The sequence below is a fragment of the Furipterus horrens genome, unplaced genomic scaffold, assembly GCF_987537825.1.
Source record: "Furipterus horrens unplaced genomic scaffold, mFurHor1.1.pri manual_scaffold_3, whole genome shotgun sequence".
NCBI lineage: Eukaryota > Metazoa > Chordata > Mammalia > Chiroptera > Furipteridae > Furipterus > Furipterus horrens.
In genome coordinates, this window is record NW_028327173.1 from 191,782,267 (window position 1) to 191,800,213 (window position 17,947).

At 49.0% G+C, this 17,947-nt stretch overlaps 1 long non-coding RNA gene across 1 annotated transcript; it reads right to left on the bottom strand.

Annotated features, from left to right (window-relative positions):
* Positions 1-10,828: 10,828 nt before the first annotated feature.
* On the bottom strand, positions 10,829-16,218 carry LOC150017082 (uncharacterized). Its single transcript, XR_016510093.1, has 3 exons — positions 16,174-16,218; positions 14,872-15,000; positions 10,829-10,873 (listed from the first exon to the last, which is right to left on the bottom strand). It is a non-coding gene; the product is annotated as an uncharacterized LOC150017082 (long non-coding RNA).
* Positions 16,219-17,947: the final 1,729 nt, after the last annotated feature.

Sequence of the window (17,947 nt, forward strand, 5' to 3'; positions counted from 1 at the left end):
AAGAGTATTTGTTGGAACATTTAGGCAAGAACTGCTCCTTCCTTTGGCTACCTGTGGATGCTTTTAGGTGGGCCAGGGGCTTGTTTGGCAGTGTGATGGAGGGCCTGACTTTCATCCTGGAGTTTAGGATGTGGTTTTTTCCCCCTTTGGGCTTAGTGATAGAGAAGCAATTGGGGGAAACTTCAAGACATTTGCATAAGGCAGCCTCTGGTTACTTAGTTTCTGCTTCAGTAACGATTAATTTTATGTGGACCGAGCTCCCATCCAACTCATCTTTTTTCCAAACTGATTTTTTAAATGCAATTGGTCATGGGCTGTCTGTGACTTCATGTCTGCAAAACCTAACCCATTCCATCCTTGTGGCTGCTTATTTCTCCGAATGTAAACGCACAGTTGTTTCATGTGCCCTTCCCCCAACCCCCAGCACGTGGAAACCCAGCCCAGCCTCCTCCCAAATTGGGGACAGTGGGGCCAATGAACAGGTGCTTTGGAATACAGCAGGCTCAGGTGCAGGACCATCAATCTCGAGGAAGAAGAAATCACAAATACCTGCAAAGTGCTCCCCTAATTCAAACAATTTTGCATCGCTGGGGTCTCTCCAAATATCCCATACACAAAAAATGGCAGCTGGCAGGATGTTTAAACCAAAGACTATGCACAGCTCTTTCTCTCCAGCACTTTGCTCTGCACTGTATCTGTCCATCTTTTTCTTATCTCTATTTTTACATTTCATTATCCTCCTGCTCTCTCTACCCCCCCTTCCCTCCCCCTTCTCGCCTTCCTTGAAAAAACACATTTCTATCTGGCACAGAAAATAAACTCAGATTGTGGGTAGTTATGTTAATCTAATTCAATCCTCAGCGGGTTAAGAGTGAAATTCTAATAGTGGAGCTGTTGAGGGCTTTTTTGTTAATGGCTTGGGGATTACATTGAGTTAAAGGCTCATTTCCTAATCAAACAGAGAGGGAGAGAGTGACTCCGAATATTTATGAGTCTCCCAGTGAGAGTTTAAACATTCAACTCCAAAAGCAGGGTTTCTGCAGGAGGAAAGAGTTAAAACCCCTCAGGGCTGCTGGGGAAAAAAAATTAAACCAGTTAAGCCATCAGCATTTCCAGGCTGCTGTGCAACTTCGGCAAAGTGAAAGGTGGGGCGCAGGGGGAATCGGGGCACAAAGCGAAAATGGAAACTGGCTGAAGCTCTGAAGCCAGAGTCAGCTGATGTGCTCAGAAGAAAGTCCCCCGTAGCAGACTGGGGTCCTTGGTTCACTGAAGGCCTGGAGGGGCTGTGCGCCTGTAACTCCCCAGATTAATCCTCCTCCTCCAGTCCGGAGGTGAGAACATGGAGACAGGAGTATGGCTCAATTTACCAGCGGCTGGAGAGTTCCCCCTGCTGCCTGGGGGCGCTGGGGGAGAGGATTCGCCCCACTTGGTCCTGCCTGCGACATGCTGAGGGCAGTCTTTCCCTTCGAGAGCAAATTCATAGTGTCTCTCTCCCCCTTCGCTCTGTGATCTGTCCGGGTCCCTGGGTTCCTCTGCTCTCCCTCTGCTCAGGGCTCTGTGCACGCGAGGACCTCCAAGTCTGTCTAGTTCACTGTGCCCAGGAGAAAGCAGGTCAAGAACTCCCTGATCTTTTACCAGAGAAGGAGAGGAGTGACTTGGCCACCAAGGTCAAGCCAAGTCAAGGCAGAGCTGAGTTCCTCAGTCTGAGTGCTCTGAGTGCTCTGGCTGCTCTCTTCTCGCTCTCTGGGGTACAGTAGAGGAGAGGGGCAAGTCGGAGCCAGAGGGCCCACAACGTGCCCCAGCTCTCCAGGAGTGCTGTTTCCTTCCCCAGCTTGGAAAGGAAGGGCAGGAATCCCTGATACAGGAGGATTCTGAAGCCCTGGGGACATCTGTCCTTTTTTCTGCCACACACTAACTGAGCAGTTTTGAGGCCTTTCACTTGGGCCTTTTCTTCCCATTCCATGAGGTCGGCAGAGGCACCTGACAGCTGACTTTGCATTTCTGGGCCTCTGACTTCTTGTTTCCCCTGTCCCCTGAGTACCTTCTTCCTTGTGCTTCATGCTCGGTGGCCTGTGAGTCCCTGTGCATTTGCCCTTCTTGAGTCAAGGTGGCGTGTATGTCTGTGGCAACTCTTCTGTGCAGTCCTTCTCACGTGGCTGGCCTCCCCCTCTTCTTGGAGCCCCCAGCTGGTCTCCCCCCTCATTATTGCGTTGAGGTGTGTTGGCTTCTGCAGGTCTCCCCCATTGCAACTGACCAAGAGCATGGACAGCCTTTCATTCCACTTTGTAAGGCCAGGTCATTGTTGATCATCCCCGCCCTCTTGCCCTAACAGGTGCCTCCCGCGAACTGTACAGAGCTGTGGGTAGGTAAGAGCATGCACTCAGAGGCAGACAGCCAGGGTTCAAATTCCAGCACCATCTTCCCTCAGCTGTGAGACTTGAACTACTTAATCCTTAATGGTCTCAATTTTCCCATCTGCTGCCTGGGGATGATTCTAGAACCTTCGTTATAGGGTTGTTGGGAAGAGGAAATGCATGTCAAGTATTTGTCCTTTGTCCAATGTGTTAGTACATTTGTTTGTTCAGCATAGAGCAGTCACTTCTCATGTCACACCATTAACAACAGGTCCCACCCTGACCAGCATGGCTCACTTGGTTGGGCATCTTCCCACAAAGTGAAAGTTTGCCTGGTCAATTGCGCATCAGGGGCACATGCCTGGGTTGTGGGCCAGGTCTCCTGTTTCAGGTATGCGAGAGATGGCTGATTGATGTTCCTCTCACACATCAATGTTTCTCTCCCTCTCTTTCTCCCTCCCTCCCCTCTCTCTAAAAATAAAAATATGTATATATAAAAAATTAAAACAGGTCCCTACCTCTCTCATTAAGAGGCTATGTCTTAGTTAGCTCAGGCTGCTATGACAAAATACCATAGACTAGGTGGCTTAAACAACAGACATTTATTTTCTCACGGTTCTGGAGGCTGGTCCAAGATCAGGGTGCCAGTATGGCTGGGTTCTGGTGAGGCCCCTCTCTGTATGCATATGGCTTCCTTCTGACTGTGTCCTCACTGCAGCAAGAGCTCAGCTCTGCTGTCTGTGTCTTCTTCTAAGGACCCTATTCCCATCCTGGGGTCTCTACCCTTATGACCTTACCTCAGCCTAATCACCTCCTAAAGGCCCCCAAATGCCATCACTCTGGGGATTAAGGCTTCAGCAGATGAACTTTGTGAGGACACAAACATTCAGGCCATAGCAAGCTATTTTCCCTAAATGTTCACAAGCAGAGTCCAGTGTCAGCAAGACTTCCAGCTCCATCCTTGGACAGGTTATTCCAATCAGAAGCCAGAGATAAAGGCCTATCCAGAAACCCCCAACCTGAAAAGAATTTGGGGCTTCTAACCCACTATGGGAAAGCAGAGAATGTGAGCCAGACTTCGGCTGGCTGTCCTACATTCGGGGAAGAAGACCTGACTTGTTTCCACTCTGTAGAAACAGAGTTCTGTCAACTCCTGCAGCCTTGGCCCCCATTGCAATGAACAGTCTCATGCTTGGGCCTCTGAGTCACCCCGCAACCCTTCCCTCCCCCCGACCCTATGTCCTCAGAGGGCAGTTTGGGCTCTGCCCACAGAGCAGACCAGGCCAGTCCTGGCTGTGAAGCCAGTGGGCAGTTCTCAGGGCAGCAGGTGACAGCTCTGTCTTCCTCTCTCTTAATGTGGTCTCTTGACAGCTTAATCCAAGAGCCAAGTGGGCCTCACAGGACCTCCGGAAGAGGCGTCCTCTCCTGGGCTGCCCCCAGACCCTGCATCCTTGACACCTCCTTTGAGTCTCTTGTGTAGGGACTCTGTGCTACAAGCCAGTGAACCCCGTCCTTTTCTTTCCCCACTGAGAAGGCACTTATTTCCTGGCTGCAGCAGGGGACAGGAGTGTGAGTCACAATGCCACCTGAACTTACCGAGTGCCCCGTATTCTTTTCACTCTCTCCTCTGTGATTTGGAGGTATTGCTACGTAACACTCTCTTCTCTGTCCCTCCTGCTTCCATGTTCCTCTGGCCAAAAAAAAAAGGGAAGTGAGGTGTCCTTATTCAGATGGGCACGAACCTTCCCAGGAACTTTATTTTGTTCGGTAAAAAGCTTTGTCTAAGTCGATGTCAAATTTAATTGCTAAACTGGTGTTTCTCCTGTGACTATTTCCCTCATTTGTCTTGCTCTCCTCGCTCCCTTTTTGGGCTGCACCTGCCCACTCTGGCTGTTCATGCTCTGCAGGGCCCCTGCTCCTCCTCTTGCTCTAACCAGGCTGGCGCCCCAGGTGGTACACGTCAGAGGGAGCCCTGCCTTCTGAAGTGTTCCAGAGTGTCTGTCTCCATTAGCACAGACAAGTCTTTTGAACAGTGGCAAGATAAAAAACATGATCTTTGGTCCCAGATTCTTCCCAGGACAGTATTTCTGTGCTCTTTTGGAAGACAGGATAAAATCTCAGGCTGTTGAGGGTTAAATGATAGTGATGAAAAATCTAGGCATCTCTTGGGGACTGGTGGTTGGCTGAGACAATTGATTGGATTGGCTTCGTGATCTTTCTAGCAATATTCAGGAGTGAAATTATTGCTGATTAGGCTGCGTGTGTGTGTGTGTGTTTGTGTGTGTGAGTTAGGGTCCATGGCAAGTGAGTGGCATAGGATAAGATCTGAGAAAGAAATGTCGGGTTGCTCCTCAGCCACTCAGTCTCAGGAAGAGGCCTATCACCCCATGTATACCTGTGGTTATATTAGAGCGCTGTGTGGACAAGTCAGCTGGGAGAGGCAGGAGGAAGGCTGCACAAGACCTCCCCGGACATTTTCTCTGCAATTCCCTGTGAATCTAGAGTTATTTTGACATAAAAAGTTAAAAGACAAAGCCCCCTGAAGGGAGGCCCAACTTTGAGGGCTGCTTTCATCTGTGGCTCAGGGGGACAAAGGGGTAGGTACCAGGTGGGTCCAGCTCAACCACCTCCAGATCCGGGGTGATCAAGGCACACATGCTGTTGGAGTTCACTTCCCCGATCATAAGATGAGGGCCTGCAAGAAATCTCTTAGGCCCACTAGCCCTAAACGTTTCCATTTTAGACCATGTTCAAGATGGACCTGGCACATTGAATTCCTAGCACAACCGATAACCACAGGTCAGCAGCCGGTGTCCCTTTAATCCAAGACCTTGAGCCCAGACGTGGCTTTTCTTGGGCTTCCTGCCTTTTACAACCAGCAGTCAGTCTCTATTACCTATCGTTTTTCTCAGCTTGTCCTCGCTCCTCACCTCCGCCTGTCTATACGCACACCTGAGCAGTAAGCGGCAAACTGGTCAGAACTGCTTGTTCATTGGCAACTCTGCTTATAAGCGCTGCATTCTTAATGTTGTTTTTAACTTGTAGAGGCCACTCTTTCATATCTCTGTGGTCCTGATATTCTCCCCCCAGTCCGCTCCCCCGCAGGTCACATTAGGCCTCTGTACGTCTGGGAAGCCCCAGCACCAGGGTGCCTCCCCTCAGGGTTTGCGCGAAGCCCCTTGGCAGCCTCTAGAGAGAGGAGCATGGGTGAGGTTTGCAAAGACAGTTTCCCAACAGGGCAACCTCAGCCAGTCCTTAACCTTGCCACACCTTCATTTCTTCACCCACAAAAAAAGACTGGAACCTGCTCTGAGTGTCTCACAAGATTGGCACGGGGCTAAAATAAGAATCAGAGCATACACTTTTCTTTAAAAATGGAGAGCTTACCAGTTTTAGACTAACTGAGTTCCCTGCACAGTGATCCCCATGAAGTAGTTTGGGTGGTGACTAAGTGGGCTTTAGAGCCATGTGCCTGGACCCATGTCCACCTTGTACTAGCTGTGACCCATAAGACGAGGAAACTGAGTTTCCCCCACTCAGTTTCCTCATCTGTATAATGGTTGGGACAAGGGCACCTTCTCTGTGGAGTTATTGTGAAGATTAAAGGACATGCCTGTCCAGGCCCTTGAACAGTACCTGCTAGACAATAAACTCCGGACTCCATTGCTGATGATGATGATGATGATGATGATGATGATGATGATGATAATATGACTATTGTAATCATTTTCTAGGGCCCCATGCCAAAAAGACCAAGAGAGAGGAGACATGCAAAGTTCCCACATTCCTCCAAAATTCCCTCTGAACAGCATACAAATACAGTATTCCCTCACTTATTGCAGGTATTATGTTCCAGTCTCCCCCGTGAAGTAGGAACCTTACATTTATTCTACAATCTTAAACCTACGTAACTTTAACAACATACGTATACAGTACCACAAAATCCTGCAATATAGTGAAAAATCCGCGATAAATAATTAAATATAATCTTTTTAAAAATCCCGTGATACAGTGCACCACGATATAGTGAGGGACTACTGTATAGCAGAAGGTGCTGCTCTAGGGACGACTTCAAGACAAACCCTGGTCCTCCACGACTCCCTCCATTTCCATTTCCCAAAACCAAGTGAGCATCCTCCCAGGGCCTGACTGGGGCTCAAGGGCCTCTGGCCGAACCTTTCACCTCTCAAGGTAATCTGCTCTCCACAGCCTAGCACAGATGGCTGCTTAAGTCCAGAAGTCCAAGTCCAGGTGGGAAGGCTGGAAATGGTTTAAATGAGTTGTCTTGTGGGTCTCTAAGTCACGGAGTGACTGGAGTGTATTTTCCGCAAAGGGCCAATTCATCCTCCCTGTGCAGCGTAACTAAGCAGGGATTGCTTGTTCTCCACATACTTGATGGTGTGTCTTTAGGGACCACTTAGCAAGGCAAGAAGAATGGGAATAACTAAGGGCAATTTCTAATGCCTCAGGGTTGGGGAGCAGTGAGTGCCTATTTCGAGGGACTTGTAACGCCGGCATCATGCTTGTAGGGGAAAATTCCAAACCCAGACTGTGACCAGCCTGTGTGCGTGCACACATGTGCACGTTAAGGGTATTGTGGTCAGCCATCCATGACTCTCCTTTTTCCCTGTCTTGGGTTGAGAGCAATCTTGAAGGAAAGTGTAATTACTGTTTACTCTAGGGCACTCACTTGAGAACACCCTCATGTAATGACTCCTGAGTTAATTCTGCCTTCAGATGCCCATCTGCTGTTGCTCCTCTGGAAGCCAGTGGGAACCAAGCACCGCTTTTAGCCCAAGGGAAAAAGATCATGAGTTCGATATTAGTCCCTCCAAGCTCAAGCTTTACTCTCAGGTGACAGAAATACAGAAATATGGTGGTGGCATTTCTGTCACAGGAAATCCTCACCCAGATCGCTGCCCTCAGCAATAGAAGTTTCAAAGCAAAGCCAACTTAATCTAATGAGCTGTCTTGGTAGATTTGGACAGCCAAAAGCATTGACAGGGGAAGCATGTTCAGAAAAATTCTAGAGGCAGGATCTAAAACATGCAACAGATGCCATTCTTTGCCCAGGGATCAGACGTAAGGTGTGCGTGGGAATGAGAAATGCCCACTTCAGGAGAGGAGTACATGCTTATTAGAGTGCTCTGCATGCTCATCTGCCAAGTGCATGTGTTTGCCTTGGCTTCTCAGGCTCCTCACTTGCTTTCTTCCCCATTTATTATTAGGGATGCATTTGCCTCCTCACTGGCAGTGGGTAATGGGGACAAAAACAAGGCAAGTGGGTGCATTATAATGAAATCTTTGGACTCCATTTGCTAAAAGTATCAGAAATATTACCTTGAAATACGACCCTCTACTGATGTAGTTGGATACTGCTTATGAAAATAAAACTGAATTTTATAGCCGTGTATTGAGCAAGCCTTTGGATTAACTTCCTGAAGCCCCCAGTTCTAGTTCTAGTTCTAGTTCTAGCTCTTTCACTGCCTGATGATATTGTCCAAGCCATTGCATTTCGCCCTGCCTCTGATTCTTTAGCTATATAAGAAATGGTGAACTAGATGGCCTCCATGTGCTCCTCTGGGTCCAGCCGTGAACGTCCTCCATGCCCCACTCAGGCAATGATCATCTTGTGTCACAACTGTGTTCATGATGGTCCCCCACACCCCCGAGTTAAGGCTCTGTGTACAAGGACTGAGGGCTCTGTTACCCAGTACAGTGGCTGGACGTGACAGGCTCCCAACATGCTTTTGAATTCACTAGTGAAAATGCCAACATCCCTAACCCAGAATGAGCTTTGCTGCTTCCAGAAATGCCACAGTCCTGGCTTGAGTTTTGGCCCTTCATTGGTCGGGGGGGGGGTGGTTCCTGCCTCCATGGTGTGAGCTGGAAAATCTTTCCACCATAATATGTAAGTAGAGTTGTCTAAACAAACCCACTGGAAACACCTTTGAGAAATGACATTATTTCTCAGCTGTCATGCCTACCTTGCTACATGATCACTGTACTGTACTTTCTTTTTTCCCCCTCTGTCCATCATACTCTTATTAATTTAAAAATATTACATTTGGAGACTTGCTAAATAAAGAGACCTCAGAGCACAAAGTATCCCTTATCCATTTTCTGGGTCCCTATGTGATTCCTTGTAAAGATTTTTTTTATTTTTGACTAAATGGCCTTGATTTTTATCATTAATCGTTATGTGGCGATTCTTTTTAATGTGTCTAACTTATTTCTAAAATATTCTCCCACGAGTCCTTCAGTCTATTTCTCTTGATCCCTTGTGCCCCTTTTAATGTCTGTCTGCCATTTCACAAAACTTATAAAGCGATTCCTTTATATGTCAGACCCTTGATCCCGGGCCTTTCCTAGTCCTCCGCCAAAATGTCCCAGAAGAACAGTTTTTACATCTGGACTTTCACAGTTCAGGTGGTCTTAGGTCTCTGTCATTTCCATACTGAGCCTGGGGACATGCTTTGTTCTCTCCCCTAAAACCTCATATTTTCTTTAACCAGCAGTTTTCAAATTCCAGATGCACCACATTCTGAATGGGGTACTCTTCAGTACCCCTCTCTTGCACCATATTGTGAAGGATTCTACTTTTCTTCCTGACAATAACCTCACTGCGTGTTGACTGTACCCAGTATGACCTGGTATCTAATCCTGACATTTCCTCGAAGCATTTCTTCCCCATTTCCTTACAGTGTTGTCTCGTGCCTGCCCAGTTTCTCAACTTTTTCCTGTGTCTCCCCTCTGCAGCTGTGCTTCTCAGTGTGGGAGAAGGAAAGGCATTTATCAGGGAACTGCTCTGTTTGGAAACTTCACATAGTTTATTTTTGACCTTTGCAATGACTGAGAGAAGGAGGTACTATTATTATTTGCATTTTATGGAAGAGCAGACAGAGGCACTGAGGTTAGGATTCTCACCTAAGGCCACCCCGGCGGTAGGTAGTAGGGTCTGCTGTCACCTTCCACAATGTACCCCAGGGCTCAGTGCAAGCAGGCAACCACTAAAAGCCACACCAAGTATACCCTTTTGTATCATTTACATAAACACTGAACTTGGACCAACGTTTTCAAAAATTTAGTGTTTTTACTCATCTTTGAAAAGTGTCAGGTGTTCCCTTGAACAGACCCATTCGAGAGAAGCTGCACTCTGAGCTTTTATTCTCCAAGTCCTTGCATCCTTATAAATATTATCCAGTGAGTCCTCTGTTCATCACACTTTGCCCTCCTTTGCAACTACCCACGGTCTTGCTCTCCCCTAAATCGGTTTTTAAACTCTCTCCAGAGGAGCTGGAAACCCTGTGGTTAAAATGGGAAGATTTGAAAAGCCCCCGTGAGGTGGGCCCCTCTTTCAGAAAGTGCGTTCCTGTTCTCTCCTGCCCGATTGTGGCTGTGCCTTCCCCGTGCCCCCCCACCCCCACCCCCGCCGCCTTTCCCACTGCAGTCAGTCCCGACACAGTGGGTCTGTTCCCTTTATGGTTCCAGTTTTGTCTCCTTCCCCGCCCTGCTCTTTCCACAGGTCATCTTTCTCAACTGTCTTGTCTTCTGAGAGCTTCATCTACTTTATAAACTCAACACTGGTGCTCCCTGACCCCTCTTGCCACCAATATCACCCCAATATCTTGCTGGATGTTATGTGTCCTTTCCTCCTGTGTGGCCGCGCCGAGCGCAACCCACCACACAGTTTTCTTATTGAGGGAGCGAGGCTGGGGATAAGGGGTCTCTGGCCAGTGCCACAGCCTCGCCCAGTCTCCTGTGGCCTTATCGCCTCTTAATCCTCCCACCTTGGCTCTTGGGATGCTAACCTCATTCCCGAGGACAGTTATAATATCTCCCTATCGTGGATGGAGTCCAGCACACGACAGCTGTTGGGGACAAAGTGTTTGTCATCTCCCTGCAGGACTCGGTGTCTCCAATTTAGAACCAGAGGTACACAGGCGTCCACATCAGCCGAGGACACAGCAGACATACGAAATGGTAAAGATGACTTTCAGACTCAAGCCTGGTTGCCTCTATAGTCCACATCTCAAAACTAAACCAGTAGGGCTTGGTACCCAATTCTGAGAACTCTAGGGTGCCTGGAGGCATGCTGGCCCAGTGATCCCAGGTTGTCCCGGCTCATCCCAGTCCCCAAGGGCTGGATGCCTCTCCCGTGTGAGCTCCTATGCCCTACTCGGTCCCCTCCTCTCGTCCATCTCCTCGTAATGCACATCCATCCTGCTTCCTCCCACAGCCCTATACCCAGCCACATCTTTCCGTTAAAGTTGCTTCCTCCCTGAAGCTTCCCTAGTGATATAAAGCCCGAGAGTGAAGTACCCCCATTCCCCTGTTCTGCATGGCCAGCATCCTTTACAGATTCCCATGATGTCTCCACGCACCCGGAGCACCCACCTGTTCACATCCGTGCTTGTGGATACATGCGTTGATGCTCTGTGTACAAGCTGCTCAGCACTGGCTTACCTACCTGTGTAGATTGCTCCTCATGAGTCTATCCTCAGCACTTGCTCTGTGCTCTGCACCATCAAAATGAAAAAGACACTTCAGGACCCAGTGATATCCCAATGCCAGCACGGGGAATGGCAAAAGACCCGACTTTGGAGTAAGGCCAACCTGGGTTCAAATTTTGGCTCTGTGGCCTCTTTGCTTTATGGTTTCAGGCAAGTTAATCTACCTCTTTGTGCTCAGTTTTCTCACATGTGCAAAGGGGACAATCAAATCCCGTCTCGTGGGGTGGTTGTGAGGACTAAATGAGATGAGGCAGGAGGAAGCACAAGCCTGGGGTGGGGTCCGGAGCTCTACTCCCCCACCCGGCTAGGTTGTCAAAGTTCGAGGACAGTGAGTTGGGTTTTCAGGGACACAAACCCACCGTGGTGGAGGACGTTCTGATACTAACAATGTCAGCCTCGTCTAAAACTTGGCTGACTCATGAATTTGATTACAGACCTGGGAAGAGAGGAGAGATGAGGTTTGCTCTGTGAGATCTTTGAGGCCACATGATGGTGCACTGCTCCTCTGCCTTCAGGCCGTGTTTTCTTCTCTGGCTGTGCCATGCACAGGGCAGGGAGGAAAGCACCGTCTAGCCAGCAGCTCTTTCCAGTGCCTGGCACGTCTGTTTCCTTGGGTGTAGGGAGGGTTCTGGGTTGCACAGGCCACCATCTGCTGGAGCCACCACGCCTGGGCCCAGCACCAGCCCAGCCTCCAGTGCCCTCCTCAGCTGTTGGCAGCTGCCTGGGCTGGGGAGCCAGGCCTGGGCTGGATGACCCCACAGCTGTGCCTTCAGCCCCTTGGGGGCTTGTGTTTCTGTTTCTCTCAGGGGCCCACTCCTGCTGCCAGGCAGGGGGCCCACTGTCCTTCAGCACCAGAGGCTCACATTGCCTGGCCTGTGCCAGCACTTGGCAAAGGCTTCTCAACCAAGAGGCCTGTATCTCTTGCATCTGTGGCTGCCTGCCTGTCCCACCAGGGCATGGACCCTGAGCTGAGGGGGAGGCTTTGCCAGCTTTTCCATTTCTCTCTGACAGATCTGGAAACTCCTTGGGAGATTTCTATTTTCACATGAGTCAAAGAGGGAAATCGTACAGGTGGCTCTGAAAACAGAGATACTTGTTAAATTATGGTGAAAGGGTACTGATGCTAAGCGAGGCATGGGCTTTCTAACCTGGCTCCATGGAAAAGAATACAGGTTGTGCTGCTGAGCAGGGGGAGGAGAGGAGGGGGAGGGGAGGGGTGAAGGGGAGGAGGAGACAGTCCTATTACTGAGCACACACTATGAAGCAGGCACTGTGCTTGGTACTCTGCTTTCGCTGTTCCTTCTCATACTCAGTAACCCTAGAAAGTAGGTACTCTTATTTCCCCCATTTTACAGATGAGAAAGATGAGGCCCAGAGGAGTTGTAGGATTTGTCCTAGGCCACGCAGCTGCAGAGTGGCAGCACTGGGATTTGAACCAGGTCTTGTTCTAATTTTTGTGGGTTTTTTTGCATACTTTCATATACATTTTAACATTTGAATCATAAGTATATACTATATACTCAAAAATTTAAAGAATTTTAAAAATTAAATGGTTGACAGGTTTTTTTTTTGTTTGCTTTTGTATTGCCAGTTTTTTTTAATTGTGGTAAAATACCTATAAAATTTACCATCCTAACTAGTTTTAGGTGTTAGTTTAGTAATATTAAGTTCACTTGTATCACCACTATCCATCTCCAGCACCCTCCTCATCTTGTAAAACTGAAACTCAGTAGCCATGACACAATAAATCCCCATTCTGCCTTCCCCCAGCCCCCGGAAACCATGGTTCCACTGCCTCTGTGAATCTGACTTCTCTAGTACAGTATTCCCTCACTTATCGTGAGTATTATGTTCTAGACCCCCCCGAAATAGGTGAAAATCCACGAAGTAGGAACCTTACATTTATTTTAGTATTTATATATATTTTAAGGCTTTATAAACCCTTCCCACACACTTATAAACCGTTCCCAGTCCCTTATTAACCTTTCCCACTCCCTTATTAACCTTTTCCACACTTTTATAAACACTACTTATGTTCTTAAACATATTCTACACTCTTAAATCTACATAGCTTTAATGACATACACATACAATATCGCAAAATCCTGAGATATTGCAAAAAATCCGCGATAAATAAATATAATATTTTTTAAAATCCCATGATACAGTGAGGCCGCGGTAAGTGAACCGTGATATAGAGAGGGACTACTGTACCTCATATGTGTAGAATCATGCAGTGTTTGTCCTCTTATGATTGGCTTATTTCACTTAGCACAATGTCCTCAAGTTCTGTCCATAGAGTAGCATGTGCCAGAACTTCCTTCTTGTTAAAGCTGAATAATATTCCATTGCATGTATGTATTGACCACATTTTGCTTATTGTTCATCTGCCAACAGACACTTGGGTTGCTCCTACATTTTAGCTGTTGTGAATGTGCTGCTATGAACATGGGTGTGCAAACATCTCTGAGATTCTGCTTTCAGTTCTTTTGGATATGCCTGGGAGTGGAATTGCTGACTCATATTATGGCAATTCTATTTTAATTTTTTTTTCAGAAAATGCCATAATTTTTCCCCAGTGGCTGCACCATATTACATTACCACCAACAGAGAACAAAAGTTCTAAAATTTCTACATCCTCTCAAATGTTTATTTTCTGAGTTTTTTTGATATTATTCATCCTAATGTATGTAAAGTGGCATCTCACTGTGGTTTTGATTTGCATTTCCCTAATGATTAGTGATGTTGAGCATCTTTTCACATGCTTATTGGCCTTTCATGTATCTTTTTTTCTTTTTTTTTTTTAGAAATAGTCGTTCATGTAGTTTGCTCATTTTCCAATCAAGTTGTTTGTTGTGCTGTTGTTGAGTTTTAGGAGTTTTCTTTATATTTTGGATATTAATGCCTTATCAGATAGATAATTTGCAAATAGTTTCTCCCTTTTCACTCTGTTGATGGTGTCCTTTGGTGCACAGAAGTTTTTAATTTTTGTAAAGTCCAATTTGTCCCTTGTTTTCTCTTGTCATCTGTACCTTTGGTGTCATACTGAGGAAATCATTGCCAAATCTAATCTCATGAAGCTTTGCCCTGTGTTTTCTTCTAAGAGTTTTATAGCTTTAGGTGTTATGTTTAGGTCTATAATCCATTTTGATTTTTGTTTATAATGCCATAAAGAAAGGGTCTAACTTGATTATTTTACATGTGGATATATCCAGTTTTCCCAGTACCATTCTTTCCCTATTGAATAGTGTTGGCACCCTTGTCGAAAATCATTTGACCCTATATGTGAGGGTCTATTTCTGGTAACCCCTATACTTTTAACCACTTCTTGTATCTTAATACTGTGCAATGCTTAGTGGGATTATGGAATATTAAAGCTGCAGAAGACCCTGTATAAGCGAGGAGTACTTCCCCATTCTGTAGGTGGGAAAACTAAGGCCAGTGGTCAGAGGACTCTCAGTCCAGTTCTTGTGCCTATACAGAACCCTGTGAGGGTCCTCACCTCCCGACATGAACGTAGGGGTTGCTGGGATACTTTTCATGCACTTTAGCAAATGCTCCATTCTGTGGGCAAAAGCACTCTTGTATTTTTGAAATCTAGAGTGCAGGAGATGGAGGGGAGAGAGGAAGCATTTAGAGTTGGCCCAGGAGTGACATGCACTGGATGGGAAGCCACTTAAACCCCCTAAGACGACTCTGGGTGATCCCCACCCCAAAATTTGTGTGCAAGGCGGCAGGCAGCCTTAGAAAGTCTGCGTGTGCAAATGCTGCCCCTCCTCCATGGCCAGGACCCCACCTGACCCCTAGCACATCTCCTATGCTCTGCACCCACATCCCCATCCCTCCTGCCCCTCACTGCCCTTGAGTCCCCTGCTCCAGCCAGGCTGAAACACTCCATTTTCTGTCCAAGGGCCAGGCTGGGTCGCACTCCCGTGTCCTGGCTCACACAGATACCTTTACAACTCTGCTAGTTATCTCCTTTTCAGAAAAGCCCTCCTTCATACCTCCTGTTGTAGAAGTCATCACTCCAGCCCTGGTCCACGCATGTCCGCTGTGTCCCCTTCTGTAGTCACCCCAGAGTTATAGTTCCGTATCTGTCTTCCCACCAGGGCTGAGATCTCTTGAACCAAGAACTGTGTGCAAATATTCAAAAGAATGTCCTAAAGAGCTTGTGTGTGTCTGTGTGTGTAATCCTCAGTGCATACAACAGTTGCTCAATACACTTTTGTGAATCCAGTTCAGACAGGAGCAATGACTGAGAAGTCAGGCTGTGGTAGTCTGAGGGTGGAAGAGTCAGGGAAGGATTTCCTTGGCTAGTACTTTACGGCAATATTTTGGAAAAAGCAATTGGGTATCTCTTTGGCCACCAAGCCCCACCAGTTCCAGGGTAAAAATTGAATTTTCATTTTGGGACATAGACCACCAATGAGCTTGTTTCCCCAGGGCCCAGGCAGGAGTGGAGAAAAGGGCCCAAGAATAAGTAATCAAGTCAATGTCAGGTTGAATTCCCCTTTGACCTCCTGTCCCTGACTGTCCCTGCCACTAGACAGTGCTGGTGCTAGCAGGTCATCTCTGTGTGCCACTTCCCATCCCTGTCCCTCCGCTGGGAGCTGGAGGCTCCGTGCACCCAGCCCCGGCTGGCCCCGCTGCAAACAGCTGTGCACAGCACAACATGGAGCACCACAAGCCGGGCACTGACCTATGCAAACACAAGCAGAATTACAGCCTCCCATAAACAAATTAGCATCCTTTAAAAGGTGAAAAGCTCCATAAACTGTCTGGCTTTTGTTTATGGCTCCGAGGAGGGGGGTATCAAGGAGTTGGATTAAATCACTGGGTGCTCATGTGGCGTTGGCTCTTTCCTTCCTCTTGTCCGCGCCCCCCCCCCTCCCCGCCTCCACCCCTGGACACGCAGACCAGGGCGCAGGGGCATGATGCACGCACAGCCCCGCCTTACGGGGCCACTCAGTCGTCCTGCCGTTGTTCCTGCCAGCCCGGGTCCCAGCAGGTGTTCCCTAATTAGCAATCTCTTCATTTCCAATCAAAGCACAAAGCGGCCCCAAAAGCCTGTCTTTATGAGGGAGCCAGCAGCGGCTGGGGATGTGCGGCGGGGTAATTGTCTTCGCCAGTGGCGGCAGTAAGCGGGCTGGCTAATTCATTATTGTAATAACTTTGCTTGTCCTTGGGGAGGTGGGGCTGGGGGAGGGAAGAAGAGAAAGGGGGAGGGGCTGAGAGGGGGCTGAGGGTGGGGCGGGGTTAGGGTCTGGGGCAAAGGGGTGGGAAAACAGAGCGATTGAATGACGCACCTGCAGCTCCCCTTCCGCGCTGGCTCTGCACCCACTTCCCCCTGGGCCGAGTGCCACGCTTGCCTGCCCTCTGCCGCTGCCACGTGAGTCGCAGGGCGTCCAGACTTTCCATAGTGCAAGGAGGAGTCTGGGTTCTAAAGGAGACCCTGGGCTCTCAGAAGCACGTGCTCCATGACCTGCCAGTGCCTGAGGGCTGAGGACCAGAAATCTTAGGGTCTGGGCTCTAAGGTGGGGTCCCTGGAGCCAGTTCTCTGTCTTCCCAAGGGCTCCAGTCCCCTGAACTCCTGGACCTTGACTGTCATTCCACCTGGGCGCAGTGGCAGACAGATGCCGGTTAGAATGCCCCAAAGAGCTGCCTTACACTTTTGTTGGCAGAAGGATATGGGTGACAACTCAAAGACACCCCCCCACCCCCCCACCCCCAGTGTGCAGGGACAACAGAGAGCAAGTGTGTTCCTAAATAAGGCTGAGGTGGCTGCTTGCTGGGCTTGTCCCCTTGCTCTGTCCTGGTACACTCCCTGACCGTTTCTCCACAGTGGGCAGGGCCTCCTGGGTAAGAGCCTGGAGAGGCCCTCCCTGGCACCTGGGGGCTGAGTCATCAGGTAGCTTTGTGAAGGGCTGGCCACTCCAGCTGAGCCGCCATCCAAAATGAAACACAGGTGTAGAGGCAGGAAGATAGGGTGTCCCCAGTGGGGGAAACAGCATGGGCAGAGACACAGGGTGAATCCTGGGACTGGGGGTGAAAGGAGGCAGGGCTTGTGGGGTGGGATGTGTGGGAGGATGTGCTGAGGAGTTGGGAGATTCTGGAAATGGAGGGTGTGGTGGCCCATGGAGGGCCTGACTGATGGGCTCTGTCTTCACCTCTTATGCCTCCAAATCACTAGCCACAGCAGCCCCTGCTAGAGGTCCTGTGGATGGCCTGGCCCTGCCCTGGAGGGGAGGCAGGAGGGCCACCCAGCCTCCCATGTCAGCCAACCTTGCCCAGACTGGGCCAGGGGCCAAAGGGAAAGGGATCCATCCGGCCCACAGCAGCAATCTCTAATCCCCCTACCCCGCCCCCACGCAATACCTCCATGAGATACTAGAAATGGATTGCTGACCAATCCTTGCCTGGCTCTTCACAGCCTTCTCTGAGCTCTGAACACTTCTTCTTGGTCTTGGGCACGGCCAAGGATTGAGGAGTTTAGAACCAGAAGACCTGGGATCAGGTGCTGGCTCCATCAATTAACTGACCTCCTTGTGCCGATCTGTTCAGTGAGGATGAGGTGTCCCTGCCTCACCTGACTGAACACGTGTAGGTGCACAGCACAGGGCTGGCTGGTAGTGAGGGCTGCTACTGGGCCGGCTCCTGCTCTTCAAGACATTGAATGGGAAGGGGTGAGTGGGGGCGCTGGGAGGGGGTATCAGAGCTTCACTGCTCCTTCCACCTGCTTTTTCCTCACCTGTGACATGGGATGGGTGAGGCTAACTTGGCCCTCTAAGGGTCTCCATTTGAAGGTCACAGGGAGGGGTTGTGGGGCAGGGCGGGGGTGTGTAGTGTGCTGTGCAGAAGCTTGTCCTACTGTCCGGGGGTCCTTAGAGATACCTACAGGCCCAGGCTTGTTCCCTCTCAGCCCTGCTCCTGTCTGTGTGGTTCAGGTGGGGAGTCCTTGCGGCTGGTCCCTGGACCCTGCACCTATGTATGTATGTATGTATGTGTGTGGGGTGGGGGGCGCATCCCTAGCAGTCCCTAGATTAGGTGTGGCCTACAGAGTAGAGTTTGGGAGGCCCAGTG